General features: G+C 50.0%; 1 non-coding gene across 1 annotated transcript; it reads left to right on the top strand.

The window, feature by feature from the left end:
• Positions 1-1,998: 1,998 nt before the first annotated feature.
• Positions 1,999-2,070, top strand: TRNAT-CGU (transfer RNA threonine (anticodon CGU)). The gene has a single exon. It is a non-coding gene; the product is annotated as a tRNA-Thr (tRNA).
• Positions 2,071-17,012: the final 14,942 nt, after the last annotated feature.

The following is a 17,012-nucleotide window of genomic DNA, read 5'->3' on the forward strand; positions in this document are numbered from 1 at the left end:
AGAAAATTGCTGGCTGTGTTTTGTGAAGCACTCTCTCTCTTGGCCACCCTGTGGCTTCTCTTAATGTGCTCAGGCCTCTATTTAAAACCTGAGCAGTCACTGGGCAGAGCTGCTGTCAGCCCTTAAGGAACCCTCTGGTCAGCCTGAGCACTTGTCCCACCTGAGAGAGCAATAACCCTGCCCAGGCCTGTCCCTGAGCTCTGGCTGTGCGCAGCAGGGAATGGGGGATGCCCTGAAGAACAGCAGCAGCAGCAGAGGGGCTTGCTTTCATTCTAGGAAATCCTGTGTAAATGTGGATTAAAGGTGCAGCCCCTTCTCAGTGACCCCATTGCAGGGAGCAGCAGGGCCGGGCCATGGGCACAGCAGCGCTTCCCTGCAGCAGAAAACAGCCGGGCTCTTCCCATCACCCTGCCAGAGCATGGGAGGGAGCAGGAGCCTTGCCAGGGCTGCCCTGCGCTCAGGGATGTTTCACTGCCCTGAAATGCAAAGTCCAGGCTCAGAGGGTGCAAAACATCTGCAAGTTCTGCAACCCCAGCAGCTCCTGCCATCCTGCTGTTTTCAGGATCTGAATATCGCTGGGATTCTGACTTCCCTAATGACTGTACCCTCAAAAAGTAAACCTTACTTTTTTTGGATAGGCTTGTTGCGGTATTTATTTGAAGACCTAAAAATGGGACCCTCAGGAAAGCAACTGTTTCTCTTTGGAATGAGTTGATCAGGCCTCACGGGTTTGGTTTATTCAAGCAAGGAGCACAATGTGAACACAGGATGCATCCCTGTAATAAAGGTTGTCTAACTCAGATCTGATTCAGCAGAGAGCAGGGCCTGGTTACAAATTCATGAAGTGAAAAAGTGATTCTACTATGTCAGATTGGTTCTAACTATGCCTGGGTTTTTTTGCTTTTTGTTTGTTTGGTTTGGCGTGTAGTTTTCAGGAGAAGCATGTAAGCCAAAAAAATACCGGATTACTTTCTGCTGCCCATCATTGGTTCAAAACTAGAAAACAGGATGAAAAACTTCAATTCAATGCTAAATAATAGTTCAAAACCACAACTTTCAAATTCTTCCCTCCTGCCCTACAGCTAGTGGTGATAAAAATGAGAGCTGATTCATTTCTTGGGTTTTAACCAAGTGTTAGCCATAAGACTAAATATTTGGTAGCTGGAAACCCAGAGGAGGAAATACTAATAATCCAGTATTGTATTTATGATTTATGCTATTATGATTTGACTATGTAAACAGAACATAATGGGTTTGAAGTAAAATGTGAAAATTCAGTTTGAATATCAGGAAACATAGACTGCCTGATAGTGTCCCAAGGGAAGGGGTGGAAACGCCGCTGTTTGGCTCTGGGGAGGCGGCGGCAGTGGCGGAACGGAGCCGCGCCGTGCCGGGACAGTCCCCGCCGTGCCCGGGCAGTTGTGTCCCACCGGGCCGGTGCCGGCTCCTGCCCCGGGGGCCCCTCCCGGCCCCGAACCGGGAGCAGGTGCCGGAGCACCGAGCGGCAGCGCCGGAGCTGTGTGCGAGCTCGGCAGGGCTCTCCTCGTTCCGACCAGCGGCTGTTTGTTTCCCGAGGCAGCTCGGTGATTTCGCAGCGATGCTCCGCGTTCCTCTGCCGTGAGAAACACCGGGAGGAAGGAAAGCAAAGCGTCACCGGGGATTCCGCGGTGTCGGAGCAGCGGCGCTCGGGGACACCGGGGACACGGCGGGGGTGGCGGCAGCGGGAAGGGCTTTCCGAGGAGCGCCGCCGCAGCGACGCAGGGCAGGGGGTGCCGAGCTCTGCGGGCGGGGCAGGGCCCTCCCGCGCTCCCGTTCCCGGCGCTCCGCCCCGCGGCCGCACGTGCCCGCGGGAGCCCCCGCACGGCGCGGCCGCCCCGCCCCGGTCCCACCGCCCCGGGCCGCCCTCCCGGCCCGGCCCGTCCCCTCCCGTCCTGTCCCGGCCCGGCCGCGCCGCTCGCTGCCTTCCACTGGCGGCGCGCGGGTGCAGCCAGCCCGTCGGGCGCGGTGGCCAAGTGGTAAGGCGTCGGTCTCGTAAACCGAAGATCGCGGGTTCGAACCCCGTCCGTGCCTGTCGAGGCAACGCGGTGCGCTGGCAGCCCCGCGGCGGGGAGGCCGCGGACGCCGCCTCGTTTGCGGCTCATTTTTACTGTCAGTGTCGGTGATCGGGCCCCGGAACCCCGCGAGGAAGCTGCGGATCATGGGGGCAGATCCACCGTGCGGCCGGCCGGGTGTCCCTGAGCCCCGCGTGTCGGTGCCGCAGAACAGGCCGGGGCCCGTGGGTGGTACCGGGCAGCCCGTGGGTGAGCATTCCCCGGTGTCACCCCCAGCACCCCAGATCCTTGCACACACTTCTCGGCGTTTTCCTCAGGACCTGTGTCCGGAACTGGGTGAATCACAGCTAAAACAAAGCAGATGTTTGCGCTGTGATGCTGCAGGGCAGGTGTTAGGTGCGCTCAGTGTGAGGAATCCTCCTGCTGGTGCTTTCTCCGTACGTGCTGGGTTTGATGTACCTCTCACAGACAGGCCAAATCCTGGAATAAGCAAGTGCTTAGTGCAGTTAAAATCATGCGAGTGGTTGGACAGGGCTGGACAAGCTCCGTAAGATCATCGAGTCCAGCCATTAACCCAGCACTGCCACGTTCACCCCTAAACCGTGTCCTCAACTGCCACAGCCACATCTTTTAACCCTTTCAGAGATGGCGATTTCACCACTTCTCAGGGCAGCCTGTTCTAATGTGTGACCACCCTTTCCATGAGATTGTACCATTTATACCAGAATTTACCCTAATTGCTTGGTTCCTGATCAGTCTGTGCAAAGCATGACACATGCAAGAGCATTTCTGCTGCCTCTGTATAACATCACTTTGGTTATTGCTGCTTTCAGAGAGCTTGAAATATGTCAAGAGTAGAGTCATTGTATTGCAAAATCAGCAATAGCCAGATATCTGGGCAGAGCAGAGGAGCCTCTTCGAAACAATTGCTGCTTCCTTTGATGCTTAAGAAAAAGCTGGTTTTGCTGTTCTCTGTGCCACCCTTGGCCAGGACCTGACAGGGCAGGAGGCTGTCTGCCTTTCTCAGCAGGGACTGGAAGTGTGTGTGCACGAGGTGTTTGGGGAGGTCTGTACAAAATGGTTGTGCAGGATGTTATTAGCAAGCCACAAAACAAGCTGAAGTATGTTTTGATATAAAAGCAGGAAATACAGTTTAGAACTTGTTTAGAAAAATGCAGACACTATTTTACTTGCAAAATAGAGCACTGTCAAATCCCATCACCTTTGTTGGAGGCTTTTGAGGATGAAGTTCCAGCTTTGAAACACCCTCTTTTGATTTATTTTTTTCCCCTACATCATTTCACAGCGGAATGTCAAACCAAAATGTTTCTACTGGTTCAAAAGCCATCTTGCTGCTTTTGTAGGGATTTTCAGAATTCTGTGGGTTTGTTTCTGGTCGAAACCAGTTGTGAAACTGAGGTTCTCCCTGGAGCAGGTTTCCCATCCTGTAAAATCGAGCAGCCAGGTCCTGCCCAAACGTGTGCCACGAACCCAGGACTGTGAACCAGGTATTTTAATAAAGCTCTGGCATCGCTGTTCTCTGTGGCCATAACACATCCAGGCAGCTCACCAGTTGCTTAACTTCAGTCTCTGCAGAACTGGAATATTCCCTTCTGGCTCCCAGGTGTCTGTGGGGAAGGTCCTGCACAGGCTCCTGCTGAATTCCCAGGGAGAGGCCCACGGGAAAGCCTTGGCCCAGGATTGCTGTTGTGCATCTTCACTTCTGGAACACCACCACGATGGGATCCTTTCTGTTCAGGGACAGGCAGCTCTGCGTGGGCCATCCTGCCCTTGTTGTTGTCTCCAGGGCAGGGTTGTGCTGGGCAGGTCACGTGTTTGCTCACCTCCCAAATTCCCACCCCCTCTTCTTGCTCACTCAGGCAATAAATTTGATTTTGGCTTTAATTAGTAGCTAAAGTCCTGAAGTGCCAGCCAATGAACTTTAATCAAGGCATTTATGATCTGATCATAGCTGTGCTGGGGATGACTTTGGCTTAGGGTTTTTTGGTGGGTTGAGGAAAGAGTTGTTTATTTTGGACACAAGTCCTGAGTGAAAACATAAAATTTTTTAGGTGGCCCTCTTGAGTTGCTTTAAGATCTTTGATTTTTTTTTCCCCAGAAAATACTGAGCTGCCTTTCTCTGAATATAACACCTCTACGAAATGAGGAGCTATTAAATGAGGATTAAAATGAGGCCCCTCTTAATTACCTAATAAAACCATATTACAATTAAAGTACTTAAAAGATGTGTTACTGCTGGAAATCTTGGCCACATTTAAAAACAGAATTCCCTGTCGTCTCTTGCTTGACAAACCAGTTATTCAGAATCCAGACATTTTCCTGACTGCTTTAAAATAAGTATAAAAATTAATAAATTTTAACAGTATTTCTTATAAACTTTCAATTTTAGCAGTACTTCTGAGTTATGTGTGTTTAAGAGGCTGACAGAAAATGTTTGCTTTTTAAAGGTAAGATGTGAATGGGCACTGAAAATAATGGGGTTTGTTTGGATTATAGGAACATTTTCAGTGCTTTGCAACTCTCCTGAGTGTCTGTTGCATCCTCCCTTGGCTCAAACTTCAGCAAGCAAAGAGCAGAGTGTTGGGAACACGGCAGGAGCTGTGTCTGGGTCAGAAATAGCACTGAGATCATTGGAAAGCCTTGCTCGGACCTTGCTGATGGAGCCAGGACGGTGGATTGGCCCAAAAGCTGGGCAGACCCCCCTCTCCCATTAATGATGTGTTGGATTGATTTCCCACCTCTCTACTTTTTGGGTTATCCTTCCATGGAATGGCTGGCACCTTAAAAAAAAAAAAAATGGGGGGAGGGAGAAGAGAGAGGGGAAAAAAGCCCAGGCACCCAAGGCCTGAAACCTTGACCTTGGAAAGAAAAGGGCAGTGCTGGGTTGTGCAAACAGAGCGTGGTGTGCCAGGGGTGAGCAGGCTGAGCCAGCTGGGCCATGGGCCTGGCTCAGTTGCTCTCCCATTGTGGGGGGCTGTCCCTGCAGCCCAGACCCCTCTTTGTGAGGAGAACAGCACAGCCAGGCTGGGAGGATGCTCCATGTGCTCTGTCCAAAACCTCAACAGCATTTCCTGCAGGTTGGACAACTAAACATACAAAGGGTTTTATAAAGCTGCCAGTGCCAGTGAGACCACCCCAAACTGGGCAGGAGGCAGTGAGCTCAGATGAGGCACAGAACAGTATTTGCAGCATTGTCTGAGTCCCAAATATATGGCAGAGTAAATTAACCCATGAGTAAATAAACGCCAAACTGTGGAAATCTTCACATGGCTACAGGAATGTGATTCTCATTTCTGTTATGCCTGGAATTTAATGGACTGCTGAAGTTTGACCAAAAGGCATTTCTTGTGTCAAAATGAAAAATTACAGATCAAAAGGGTGACTTTGCAGACAAACATATCGATCTAAAGCCTGGGTGACACAGACTTCCTGGAAGAGAGCCCAGAAGCATGTCTGTGTTTAAAGTCAAATGGCTGCAGCCTTTTACCACTGATGAATAAAAAATGTTTTCGTCTGCATGCTGAAAGCTCCAGCAGAAACAGAAATTACTTGATTTGTTCTGCCAGAGGAGCAGGTACGTGTATGTGAATAGTAATCCTTTGAATGCTGCAGAATTCAGTAATTTTAAAAATGACAGTGAGATAAGAAATAAGAATTATTTTTTCCCCTTGAAAACTCTGTTTATGTCACTGTAGGAAAGACAGAGTGAGAATCCTTATTCTGTGTTCAAGGGACAGAGCTAGTGGTGTCCTCTTCTCCGGAAGTGTGAGCGGAGCAGTTGGGAAGCTCCCCTGTGAGGAACCCAGTTGTACTTTTGCTTTACTACAGGAGTAACAAATCTTACACAGGTCCCCAAGGTTGCTATTGCCATCTGTAATTAGATATTAATGGCCAGGTCAGGGTGTTCCTACCTGAGCAGGAAGGTTGGAGGACCCAGCACAGCAATGCTGCTGCTCCTCTGAGAGCCTGGGGTGCCAGTGGCAATGAAGCTGCAGGATTTGGTGAATGATCTCCAAGGGCACCCACGAGAGGGAGTGGGAATCCTCACTGCCGTGCTGGTGTAGGGCAGAGCAGCACTCAGCTTCCCCAGAGAACTTGTGGAACAGATTTTAGATTAAGAAAGTGGTGCTGAGTGGCAGCTACTGCTTCTGGGGAACCCAGAAAATGCCAGCTGACACTCCAGGCAGAGTGTCTCAAATGACCTGCAATTATGCAGGGAAGGAGGAGCAAGATGTTTGGATGGGAGATTACTAATCCCTTCTTTGCAGCCTATTTAACCTCAGCAGCACAGCGCCTGCTGCTCACAGAAGCCCTGCTCTTCTCCCTGACTCCCTCTCAGGTACTTTCTTATGTTCCTGGCTGTAAAATATATGAAAAGAAAATTAGAAAGAGTATCAGAGCCTAGGCCTGCAAGGTTTGTGTGCAGGGTTCTCTTTATCTGTGTACACTCTTGCCTTTACCAATGAATGAAGTTCACTGCAGTGAGCAAGCTGTTGCAGGATGAAGAGCAGTAACATGAGCATAGCTTTTATTGTGATGATCTTTCTGTTAATTGGGAAAAAAATCTATTTGAGTTGATGAAATGATATGTTTGTAAATGCAGTGCCATGGGAGCAGAGTCAGGTGTTGGATTAATATAGCAATAGGACAAGAGGAAATGGCCTCAAGTTGCACCAGGGAGGGCTTAGGTTGGATAGTAGGAAAAATTTCTTCACCCAAAGGATGCCAAGCCTTGGTAAGAGCTGCCCAGGGAAATGGTTGAGTCACCCTCCCTGAAGGGATTTAAAAGATGTGTTGCTTAGGGACATGGCTTAGTGGGGGACTTAACAGTGCTGGGTCAATGTTGGACTCTGAAAGGTCTTTTCCAACCTAAGCAATTCTCTGAATCTCATGGAGAGGAATTGCCTTTGCACTCTGCACAGTGCAGCTGCACAGGCCTGGTGATTACAGTGACAAAGCCAGGCTCAGAGGCCAGCCTGAGATACCAGGTCAGTGCAAAAAATTCAGCAACCAACAGGATAAGACAAAGGGCACACACTGAAGCACAGGAGGTTCCATTCAAAATTAAGGAAAAACTTTTCCAGGTGAGCAGGACTGATGTTGGAACAGGTTGTGCAGTCTCCATCCTTGGAGAAATTCAAAAGCCATCCAGACACAGCCCTGGGCAGCCCTCTCCAGGTGACCCTGCTTGAATAGGAGGTGGGACCAGGTGACCTCAGAGGTTCAGCCTCAGCTATTCTGTAAAACTCCTTTGCCTCTAAAGTTTTACTGTTGGCTGTGTCTGGAGGACATGGGCCCAAACCATCCCCTGCACTGGGAGCAGTGGCTGCCTCAGAGGCGCTCCCTGGGGCTCTGCCTTGCCACCTCATTTGTGGCAGTGGTGCTCTAAACTCGTGCTGAGTAGGTACAATCACCCAAGTTAAAGAATTTAAACTGTATATGAATTCAAGGCAAGGACAGCCTAATATAGAATGTAATGTTTACTGTCTTTGAAGAAGCTGTAATAAACTTGGATGGAAAGCTTAAGCAAGAGATGGAGCAATCAGCTGGCCTTGCAAGTATGTCAGAGGGTCCTTGGGAGCCTGAATCTTGTCTGTGTCATTGCTGGGCATTGTGGCCATCAGTTGAACCCAGATGGTGACAAGAGTTCAGTGGTGTGCAGTTTGCACTGTCACAGCCTTACTGGCACTGTGAGGATTATGCATCTGGATTGGAGGAATCCCTGTTACTAATTTCACAGGGACTGTACCCAAGTTTGAGCACAGATTTCATCACAGGAAAAGGAAAGTGGGAGGTATGTGAGGCTTTACTGGTGAATCTGGGTTTGAAGCCTCATTTCATATGTCCAGAGTATAGACAGGAGGACTCATGCTGTGGCAGCATCTTTAATTTTAGGGAAGCATCTTGTAGAGTCCCGTGATCACTGTCCCCTCTCAGCAGTCACTGCAGTGCCTCAGTGCCTGTGCAAGACCTGCACAGTGAGAAATGAGCTCCAAGCCTGAGCCTGGTCCCTTTGAGACTTGCTTGGGCTGAATTCCTGACTCCTGTCCTTTCATCACTCTGGGCCCAACTGAAAGAGTACTTGTGAGCTACCAAATATAGAATGTGCACAGCCTATTTCACAACTGGAACTTGCAAATGCTGGAGTGGATTTCATGGACTGAAGCCCCCCAGGGAGGGAGCATTACAGTAAATAATGTTAGTGCATTTGTTTAATCCCTGGGGATTGTGGAACGTAGGATTAAAGTGGGCTAAGGGGATTTCCCCATTGACAGCTGCTCCACAGTGCACAAACACACACATACCCATTTTTTTTTTTTTATGTAACTTGCTCAGGCCCAAAGAATTTAAACTGCATATGGTGCTGACCGTTATTTCCACATCTGGTTACACATATCTGCCTCCCCCAGTAATTGTCTTTAATAGACACAATTGGGGACGAGGTAGTTGTCCTAAGAAGAGACAGAACTCTGTGTTTGAACAGGAAACCATTATTTCTGAGCTTAATCAGAGCTCATTAGTTCTGTGATTCTCTCCTTTCTCCAACATACGCACACATGCTTTAAATATGAAGGCCCAATTTTTGGTAGGACATTCCTCTTGTAGGGATGATTTGCCAGAGGTTCTTTGGACAGGCAGAGCCTTGGCCAGTGAGCAGAGAACCAGAGCATGTCTGGGCAGTGACTGGGGGCTGCAGCTCACTGGTGTTACAGGGGTGCTCTGAGGGAACCACCAGGTTCTAGGAAGGATCACAGAGGAGGGACTGCAGTTTCCTGTGCATCCTGAATGGGCCTGGGTGCTCCTGCACAGGTACACAGGATCGGGCCAGCTCCTTGCAGTACATTGTACTTGCACATTTCTGAACTTTTAATCACAAACTTGCTATTCCTACTGTTCTGGCTAAAACAAACACACAAACAAACAAACAAACAAACAGATGAGGAGAGAGAGAGATCTGACCCTTGTCTCTGGCATGGATTCATATTTGTGGGTGAAGACCAGAATTTCATCCTGTGCTATCAGTGGATTTCAACTGTTCCTATTGTTACACTGTGCTCAAGTTTAACATCTTTGACAATCCACTCTCTTTCTCAACAAGGTCAGATGCCAAAATACCAAGCTGTTGGCTACAAGCCGTTCTTGCTCACATGCTGCTTAGTACCACACTCAGGAGTTAACAGATCAGTGGATCTCCTGGCAGAGAAAGGTACTGCATAGGCACAGGCAGGACTGAGAAAGACAGATTCAGATTAATGCATGTATGCATTCAACTGGACCAAGCACCATGCACAGGGTCCATGTGCCACTCAGCATCAGGCAGGGCACTGTCCTATCTACAGAAGATCCCTCCTGACTTTGGAAGTTTCACACCTGGCTTCCACTTTGTGAACACCTTTAAAGAAGCTACTCCATCTGGTGTGTGGCTCTTGTGAAAATGTTGTTTTGTTTTTTTTTCCAAAGAGGGCTATTTTCAGAAGTGACAGAATATATTGTTCTATAGTTATTGTTCTGGGCTATTGCTGGTCAAACCTTATTAATATATTAACCTTTTGCCTGCCAAACAGCTTGAAAGAAACTGGTTATTTTTATCTTTAGAATTGTGTAAGTTGTGTTGCTTTATAACTCGATATGCTTCTGATTACATCTGAACTCTATGCAGACCTAATCCTCTTCCCAGCTCCCATCCAGGCAGGGGTGTGTTCATGCATTCCCTGTGCATGGATTCTGCACACCATGAAGGAACTTGTGAGAGGAGATGAAGTCCTAAGACCCAACCTTCTCAGGTATGGAAGTACCTCCTGCCAAGTGGACACTGCCTGAAATGTGCCTTTTCCTGTGACTGCCACAGGGCTGCCAGGGGCACCAGGGGAAGGGGGAATGGGCTGCCAGCAGCTAAGCACATCCCATGGGATCAGGCTCCCTGCAAAAGAGCTCCTGCTGGGCAAAAGTGTTGTGTGAAAGTCTCACTCTGTTCTCATGAAAATTAAGTGGTGCTTCACATCAGCACTAGTGGGGCCAGGTCAAGACAAGAGGCGACATGTTTTGAGGCTGCTGAAAATAGCAAATTAAGCAGTTGGTCAGGACATCAGAGAAGCAATGTGCCATCAGGTCAATTAGGGAGGAACTCCATTCCCTGGCTCATGCTCTTCCTTCCATACACATAGGTACATTTTTTTTTTTGCTGTGAATTTGTTGTTCTCAAAATTATTCTGTGGCATTTCAAGCAGCTAAATGATTGAGACCAAGAAAAAAAAATTAAAAAAAAATTAAAAACGAGAGTGAAGTGGGCAGATGTAACTTGCATCCTGTAAGAGCAGCAATCTCTTATTTCCTAAAAGCTCATGAGGCCTTTTCTTGTTCAGTCCAAGGGATTTCTACAGCATCTATTCCCTTCACCAGAGAAAAGGTTAGTGTCTTTTATACCTTTTTGGGAAGTCTTAATTTCTACTGTACTCTCTAGGCATCATCTCTGCAGAACCCTTCCAGATGGTCAAGAAATTCTTTCTTTTTCTACCTTCTGTCAGAATGTCTCGTTTTCAAAAGGCTCATAGAGCTCTGTCCCTCTTCCAACCTTTTCGCCCATGGCCCATGATTCACTTTGCATTCTACTATCAGTTTTAAACAACATGTTCCTTGGCTCTACATATTCATCAGGCCTCTAGCCAAGGAACAAGTTCTTCTGTGTAGAGGATGGTTTCACAGTGTTGACCAAGAGCAGCTCTGTGGCAGATCAGTTCAAGTTCTCTCTCTGCCATTCTATCCACACAGGCCAGGTAGAGTCACTTGCCACATCCATAACGAAGCATACACAGGGGCTGCCTTGTCTCCAGTATAGATACAGGAAAAAATGTGGTGTAGATGACAGAGAGGTGCATTGGGTGCTCAACCCAAAGATTTAAAAGATGAGGCCTCTGGCTGTTAGCTTTGATTTTTTTCACGCATGAACACACAATTATTTAATGCATGAACACAAAATTATCACATGCATGAAAGCACAATAAAGTCATGCATGAGCACACAATTGTTTAGTGCATGAACACACAATTACCTCATGCATGAGCACACAATTACGTCACATGTAACGCACAATTACGTCACACATGAGCACACAATTACATAATTCATGAGCACACAAGTCACCCAAAAGAAGCCAAAACCTTTTCAGGTCCATTGGCATTTTCTTAAAACATATTTACAACTGAGTGTAGTGTAAAGAAACTACACAATGTATCAGGGTACAGCTATGCTTTGTGGCCAGATTTTCTCGGTCGTAGAGGTGTACTCACCCAGCTTTACTGGAGATGTAAATGAAGAGACTTGGCACACTTGGAAGGGCAGAGGATGTCCTCTGACATACCTGTGATACACACAAGGTGTCCCTGCCCACCTCAAGGTGTGCAGGGGAAGGCTGGACGTATAGGCAGCAGTGCAGGGAACAGTGCAGGGAGACGTGTGGGGAGATACCCATAGAGCACTGCAGGGAGATGTACGGGGAGAAATGCAGGGAGCAGTGTAGGGAGATGCTGGCTGCGAGCAGCCTCGGTGCGTGCGGGGTGCGGAGCGGGTGACGCCGCCGGGCGATGCCGGCGTGGCCGCAGGGTTTGTCCGCGGGGTCTGTCCGCGGGGTCTGTCCTCGCGTCTGTCCGCAGGGTCTGTCCGCAGGGTCTGTCCTCGCGTCTGTCCGCAGGGTCTGTCCGCAGGGTCTGTCCGCAAGGTCTGTCCGCAAGGTCTGTCCTCCCGTCTGTCCGCAGGGTTTGTCCCCCGGGGCCCGGCTCGACCCTGGCCCCGCTCGGCGCAGCGCCGGGAGCGGCCGGCAGGGGGCGCGCCGCCCCCTCGGTGCGCGGGGCCGCGGGGCTGCCCCGGCGGGAGGAGCGCGGGGAAGGGCGGGCGCGGCCGGGGCCGCGCGGGGCGCGGCGGCCGCTCCGGACCGCGGAGCTGCTGCCTGTCCCGTGCGGGGCCGGCCCTGCCGGCGCGGTGCCGCGGAGGGCAGCGGGTGGGGAGGGCAGCCCGGGAGAGCTGCCGAAGCCGCCGGGCCGGGCTGCGGCGGGAGCTGCCCGGCGCAGGGGTGGGGACTGGCCGCTTCCTTAAACGGCGCGGGACCGGCGGAGCGAGCCCGCACCGCCCCGGTGCGCCGGGCCGCGCCGACCCTCCCGGGACGCGGCCGCAACACGTGGAGCGAACTTTTGAGGGACGCGTGTCTGCGCCGGACGGGAGCCCCGCCGCCCGGGACCGCAACGCTGCACGGAGCAGCTCGTCTCTCTCCGGTTTGATGGCTTTGGGTGTTGGATTTTGGCTTTTTTTTTTTCTTCTGCTTTTGGGTGGTTTTGGTATTTTTCCCCTCTTTTCCCTACTTCTCTGGTGCTCTTGTGTCGGGACACTTCAATCTCGCTGGGGCAAACGCCGCGTTTGAAAAGCCAAGAAAAATGTTGCAACGTCCCTTGTGGCAACGCATTTTATTTATTTATTTTTATTTTTCGCCTTTTGCAAGGGCAAAGAGGAAGGGTAGGAGAAAACCCACCGTGATCAATACTGGCTTAAATACCCATCTGCGAGCCCCTGGGCTGCGGGAGGCAGGAGCGGGGAGCGCGGCCGCCGCCGCTCCCCGCTCGGCTGTAGCTCAGCCCGAGCCCTTCCCGTGCGGATTCCCGAGGACCTGCGGCTCTGGGCGGGGAGGCGGCGGCGGGGCCCACGAGCCCCTTTCCCGTGGCCCCCCTACTCAGAGCAGGTAACGGAGGGCGCTCGGGATTTTCTGTCCGTTTGGTGTTTTCGCTCCCGCCTCTCCGCGCACGAAGTTCCCGCAGGAGCGGGAGCGGGATCAGCGGTGCCGAGTCACGATGGGCGTCGGGGCCCGGCCCGAGGTGCGGCACCGGCTCCGGCAGCCGGGACCGGGATTGCTGTCAAGTTCGGGGAGGGGCGGCGCGGATCGCTGCCTTCCTCGGCCGGGGGATGATCCCGCTCCGCCGGGGTCCCCGGTGGCCTCGGGGCGGGGGCTCTGCGCTGGCGGCGAGCACCGGCCAGAAAAAGGGGTTCAGTTAAAGATAGCGGTGAGTAGTGGTCGCCTGCGCCTGATGGGCGAGCTGAGGGCTGGGTCTTTGCGGGCGAGATGAGAGGTTCGTGTCTTCAACTGGCCTACAAAGTCCCAGTTCTCGGCTCCCGGGACCTGCCGGGCGCGCAGCGGGCGAAGACGGAGCGCGGCGGCGCCGCTGGCGCTGCCCGGGGCCGCTCGGGCGGGACGCGGGCCCCGGCCCGGGCCGGTCGCTCCGGGGCTCGGCGGGCGCTGCTCGGGGCGGCCCTCGGGGACCGCGGCTCGCCCGGCGCTGGTGCCGGCGGGTGCCCGGCTCGCCGCGGGGAGAGGACGGAGCTGGTTCTCCGCGAACCGTAAGTGCATTTTGTGTTCTTCTGCCTCGGAAAGGGCCTCAAACGTGCGCGTCCTACCGGTGCTGGCGGCCATCCCCGCGGCTTCGCGGCGGTCCGGACCGGCTGTGCCCGGCCCTGCCTCGGCGGAGCGAGCGCTCGGTTTCGCTCCCGCAGGACCATGTGCATCCTTCCCTCCACTTTCGCTTTCTAAAAACACATCTGTTTTCTTTTTTTTTTTTTTTTCTTTTTGTTTAGTTTTTTTTTTTTTTTTTAGTAAATCTAGTCACATCCATACGGAGCAGCCGGGCTACCGGAAATTCTCTTACTCACCTAAGCGTTTTTACCACCCAGCATTCCGGAGTTCCTTATTATTTGTCGGATTTCGATTCGGCACACTGCACGTCTGCAGACACTGGTTTGTGCTCCTTCTTTGGGCACGGTGTATATACAACTCCGGGTGTGTATATTACTCTTGGCTTGTAGAGCGTCGTATTTATAACTTCTATGCCCTTCTGTGTTATGTTACATTACATTTTAAGTTCTTAGAACTATTTTCAGGGTCCTCATAATTTTTGATTTATGTAGAGATGTTTTTTACTTCTCTCTTGTAAAAAGTCAATGATATTGACCTCCATTAAAGAAAAAGGCCAAGTGGCAACAGAATTCTCATGGCTAAGGTCTATAAAAGCAAATGGAAAATTAAAATCTTCCTGTGTGTTTTTTTGAGCCACTTAGAATTTCATTTTCTCTCTGATGTGGCATTGTAGGAGTCTACATTCTGTATGTGTGTACACAGACTCACACAACTTTTATGCTCTTTTCCCATGAAATTTTTACGAACAAACTTGGTTTTCAGCACAATTTTTTGTAGCTATTGCCCATGAAAAATAAGCGTTATTTCTTTCGCAGTTGGGAGAAACTTACAAATGCTGTTATAGACCTCTGCATATTTTTTTCTCCTTCAGCCCTTTATATCCAAACACTTGTGTGCAGCACACTAATGTGTATTAATAGCTATTGCTCTGACACAGCTCCTGACACAGTCAGGACATACAGACCTTGACGGATCAGAATTTTCTCCTATGTGTGGTCCCTCAGGTGCTTCTTTTGACTTGGAGGACACTGGATGCGGTCAGGTCTTACTTGGGCCTGTTCCCTTCATGAACCTATTCTGGTTGGGAGCTTTCTTTGAAACCAAAATTTCAAGGAAAACTTTTTGCACATTTCTTTCCCCATATGCCTGTTTTTCCAAAGAACCCAGTCTAGTGGCCACAAAAAGGAAAAGTACCTGAAAGTAAGGAGTAAAAGCAAAGATTCTGTTACCTGTTTAGGAGAGAACCCCTTGGAGCCCGTTCTGCAGCCCGTTTGCAGCCCAATTCCCCCTGCAGATCTGTGGCCCTTAACGAAATGAATCTGCAGTGAAATCACAGAAATCTGATTCTAATCATCCGCCTGGAACAAGCCGGCGCTACAAGAGGACGAGCATAGTGTAAAAATACTCGAGGCACGCGGAGCCGGATCATTAACATTAAAACCTGATGGTGTGAAAGGGGGACGGGTGCAGATTCCTGAGCCTCCTCAGCCCACTCCTTCCAACTTGTGCAACTTGTTAGGCATCTCTGGCAAGCAATGATTTTTGTGGAGGTTGGTTGTGTTGTTAGTCGGGCTCCTGGACTTGCTGGTGGGCTAAAGTGAAGTTTTCCCTTTTGTCCCAGAGTTTTTTAGCTGTGCTGTTCTTTGTTAAGAAGGGTAAACAGCTGAGTTTAGCTTTTGTCAGGTTTAACATAATCTGGATTCTTTTTTTTCCCAACAACAATTAGTTTCTTCCTGCCTTTAAGTAGCTCTGGCAAGTTTTGTATGCCTGAAACCTATTTTGGAGCACTATACAGCATAATTTGAATTACTACCTTTTCATTTGAGCGTACCAGTCAAGATTCAGTGGAAGCCTGGCTTCTGTAGAAAGTGAGTGCTCAGCATTTTACAGTCACCAAGGCTTGTCGAATGTGTACCTTTGAGCTTCCAACTCCCTAGTCACTTTTAGAGTGTTTTTTTTCTTAATGGCATTTGCCAAGGTGAAAGGACACATTTTTTAAGCAATATTCATCTGTTTGCACTAGTGTGGATGTAGTTGTCTATAGCTGCGAGAACTCTGCTGACAGGCTGGCTGGTACTGGGAATGTGGGTTTTTCTCCATTCATCTGCATTATTAGGATTATTTAGATCGTAGCCACACACACTGCATTGACAGACACTTTCCAACTTCTGTCTGTGCCCCAAAGAACATACAGTACAATGCAGATGTACTTCTCAGCATCTGGTTTACACTGTGGAGTTTAAACATTCTCTCTGAATTAATGTTCAGGCTGGAAGGGAACATTCCCTCATGCCCCAAGTGACTTTTTGTGGGTCAAATTACCAAGTAAAAATATTTTATTTTTAAATAATATTGCTCTGAAGGCTGGGTTGGGGGTAGACCATGGTTTAGCACTTTCCAAATGCTAAAGAAGATGGTTCAAGCTTCTGCTGCAAGTTGTGGACAAGCTCTTAAATTATTGTTTTAGCTCTGAGGCTTTCATAATGTTCTGTGCTCTCTGGGATGCAGATTCAATTATTCCCCCCTCCCCGGTTAATAATGGGGCTTTGTTTTATTTTCACTTATAAACTTTATGCCTCTCTTGCTAATCTTTCTGTGTGTACAAATATGCTTCCTTTGTCAGTCAGACTTGGCAATACTTGGGCCACACTAAACTAGTTCTGGGCAGTACAGCAAGGCTTTCTATTTATCAGGGCCTTTCCGGGGAAGTTTATTACACTGTAGGGGTGACATTTTCAGCCTTCTGAAAGAGTTGGTAAATATTTGGCAGGTTTTACTCCTTCAGCAAAAAAAAAAACGGCCATATTTTATCTGTGATAAGGCCTGAAAGAAAACTATCTAGGCATTAAGGTTTGAGTTGTCAGGCAGAAGGGTGGGGTTCGTGCAGGATATTCTTTGAATTGCCCTGAGTGAAGTCAAATGTTTGCCTGCAATTTAAGAACCACTGTTCCTCTATGTTTGCAAATAGAGACCTTCGAGCCAGGGCTGTATTTTAAGTTGCTGCAGGAGGGCACAGAGCAGAGCAAGCCTGTGATGTCTGGGTTACAGGTTTGTGTAATCAGGGACAGGTTGGAGTCAGATCATGCCCGGGATCTGCTCTGCTGTCCGGTACAGACCTTTCCCAGAATGCTGGACACTGTGTTGGAGCCTTGCACCCCTGGAGAGGGCTGAGCCCCAGGGGTGAGCAGTGAGTGTGTGCCCAGCTTGCAGGCGCTTCTCCCTCTGCTCTTGGCTCCATCTGCAGATGGCAAATGCCAAGCTTGGGCTGTGCTCCAGGCCAGCTCCTGCTCCAGGCCAGCTCTTCAGCACTCAGAGGCAAACTGACAGGGAGGGGAATGTGCTGCTCCTTCCCACTGCTGGCCTACTTGAGAAAATCCTTCCAGCTCCTGCTGATTTCATCACTTCCCTTCCTGAAGACCCAAAAGTGCCAGGTCCCAGAGTGGAGGAGAGCCTGAAGAGGCTGCAGGATGGCTGGTGCTGGCCCACAG

Source organism: Melozone crissalis, unplaced genomic scaffold (assembly GCF_028551555.1).
Source record: "Melozone crissalis strain CALT ecotype California unplaced genomic scaffold, PUWL_Pcris_2 ptg000026l_1, whole genome shotgun sequence".
Classification (NCBI taxonomy): domain Eukaryota; kingdom Metazoa; phylum Chordata; class Aves; order Passeriformes; family Passerellidae; genus Melozone; species Melozone crissalis.